Below are 3071 nucleotides of genomic sequence, written 5' to 3' on the forward strand. Positions count from 1 at the left end.
TTATGTAGAACATTTGGAGGAGATTAATATTGTTTATTTAGGCTCATGCAACACAAATGCCCTAGGACATACTAGCCAAAGGTGTTAAAAAGCACTTTTCGAGGGCCTGTCGTCCTAGACGAAGACATTCAACAGCATGCAGCAGCATTTCGATAATTCCGCCCAGATGCCATCTGGAGTAAAAAAAAAAACATAGAAGACGTCTCAGAATCGAACTACACATATATGAAGCAAAGCAAGTAACACAAGAAGAGAGAATGCAACGAATGCAGGCAAGCACAAAGTTGGGCTGTGCTTAGTTCCGCTGGAAAGACAGCATAGCGTGAGCCTCATTTTGAAATGTCTTTTGTGTGGTATATTCAAGCACTAAACCTTGAACGCCGCGGTAAAAGTTGAATAAATTCGGTGTGTGATTGGTGAGCTTTTGAAAGCCGTAATTTGTACGGGACACATAAACTTCGTAATTGTGACGCTGGAAATAAGAAGCCGAGAGTGAAATGACGGATTATTTCTCAAGAATACGTTTGTTTAAACAAAACAAACTCTAAATAGTGTAACTAGATTTTTATTATGGATAGCTATTTTCTTGGTGTTATTTTTCTAAATTGTTGAAAGTTCTATCTGAAAAAAGAACGGAAGTGCACTCAATAAAATGAAGATTTGCTATAGCATGAATGGCTCTGTTCTTTAAAGTGCAGACTTTTTCCTTGTTTGTCGTGGTCTTTGTATACCCCATGCAAGTAAGCTGTGATATATGCACAAATAAAAGGTGAGGAATAAATTTTTAATTTTATCTTCTCTGTTGGGTTCATAACTTTGTTTAGTGAGTCTAAAGATCGGGTGATCTGTGCGCGAAACATCGCACCTTGAAAAGCATAATTTCTGAGTAACGTTTGTCAGAATAACTAATGTAAAGCATTGCAATCAGTAAAAGGCACGAAACACTGATCCCTACTATAATTTAGACAGCATAAGACATCAATTAAAGTTGTTTATCGGTTAAGAAAACAAGCCTAGTGAATTATAATAACCTACCCAACATTGGGTGCTTCAATGTTTTGAGGCGAAATTTTTTTTTTCGAGCCTTTGACTCGACGGTCTCGGATCTTTACATTGGTGCTTGTGTCCAACGAAATGAAAGTGATTTTGAAATTTCTTAAATTCTATTTTCTGAAGGAAGGGGGTGCACTCGTTCGTCAAGCCAATCTAAGGCTTTTTTGGTGCACCTCTTAACATCAGCTGATGTTCAAATAAAGGCATTTCTATTTGTCTTTTATTTTCTATTTATTCCTGTGAAGTTCTTCTGTAACTCCTATGTGTTTATAATTTTCGTGCTTAGGTATTAGCCGAACTATTTCGTAAGAAGTAATAGAAACGTTTGGTTTGCAAGAGCTCTCTGATTTTATGTATTTACACTCCCGATGCTAACAGCGCGCATTTTGTTTGCAAGTTGCATTTCCTCCTTATTCTTTACTAGACCATAACTTCTTCGGAGCGAAAGTGATCTGTTATAATTTTCGAGCATTTTGGTAAGAGGGAATATCATAGTTTTATTCTTCGCTTTTATTTATGGCACTGTATTTTCCTCGGCGGCACCAAGTAGCCTGAATTTCGGAGAAGCCAACGTGAACAACCAGCCTATTCGAACAGCTACCGATCTAGTTCACGCAAACATTGAAGAAAGAAAGGTGATGCTACAAATTTTTGACGACACGTTTCCTAGAGTTTGTGGGCCACAGAGAACACGATGGAGCTCATGCTTACCCTGGAAGCAGTGTCGTGCACTCAAAATAGGCCAACAGTCTGAGGATATGAGCGACAATAAGAACTGGAGTATCTCTTTCATAGCTCCCTAATTAAGTGAATAAATCTGACCCTTACTCGTTTCCCTGCTTGCTCGGAAGACCTTAAAATCTGGCTCTAGTTATGTGAATAAACAGCCGCTTTCACACGTTCCCCCATGGGGTCAGTAGAGGCATCATTTATCAAGGGGCGCCAAATAGGGCAGAACGAGGCAGTACAAGAGGGAGGCAATACGGTCGTCGGCTGTGTATTCTAAACAGGATTCAGCGCTACCGTTCACGTTGTCTTGTTCTACTTCTCCGTTGTCTTGCACTGGATCATCAAATATCATCAATGATCTAAAAAGGATTGTAGAAAAGCAAGAAAATAAAAGAAGAACTTAGTCAACAAGGCGAAGCAACCATTTTCAAAGTGTCGACGAAGCTTTCCCGACCCGGATGGCTAGAAGGTTCGGTGCGAACACAAACAAGTACACGTGACTCACAATGGCCAAAAGGGTACCTTAAATATAGAAAGCAAAGTCAAATGGATGAGCTTGTGCTGCAGCAATCCCGAGTGCAGTGTTGGGCGGACAAAGCATTATCAAGCACGGATGATATTTGTGCACGAAGAAAGGGGGATTATACAGAGAAAGAAGAAAAGAAGAAAGGACGTGTCTAAGTGGGAAATTGGCCAGCGGGCAACTACAACGAGAACTGACGATGGCCAGGGCTTACAGTTTTCGCATTAGTGCAACGCTTTTCCCGGACAGAACGACAGCGAAAAGTTAGAAAATAAATAAACAGACCGGCAAGAGCGAAAAAAGTTGGACAACAAAATAAGTCCTTAAAGGATTCCATTACGAGGAGAGTTTCGCTTCTCGTCGAATTCCGGATTGAGCTGTGTGTATTGTTCTCGATGGCATCACTCTGCGGGCCTTCTCTAAGGCATAGTATATAAACGACGCACGCCCTCGAGACCAAGTCGTAGCAAAGCTGGCCGGTTCTCTATCCTCGGGTAAGTGTGGCCTATGGTGCTCTCTTGCTTCCTCGCCTCGTATTTTGGCGTTACTCCCAAGACATCCCTCTGAAGCCTACAGCAAGTTTCCAGTTGTATCTACAGCAAATTTACGTCAATGTAGTTTACAGAAACGCTTTCAAAGTCCGATTATAGTATAATGCGATTTCTGAATCAGTTCATTTTTCAGAATAGGGGAACAAATAAAAAGGGCTAAATCATTCTTGAGAGAAAAGTAACTTATTTTTTATTACAAGTCGCGCAATATAAGT

This window comes from Amblyomma americanum, chromosome 8, assembly GCF_052857255.1.
Source record: "Amblyomma americanum isolate KBUSLIRL-KWMA chromosome 8, ASM5285725v1, whole genome shotgun sequence".
Taxonomy (NCBI): domain Eukaryota; kingdom Metazoa; phylum Arthropoda; class Arachnida; order Ixodida; family Ixodidae; genus Amblyomma; species Amblyomma americanum.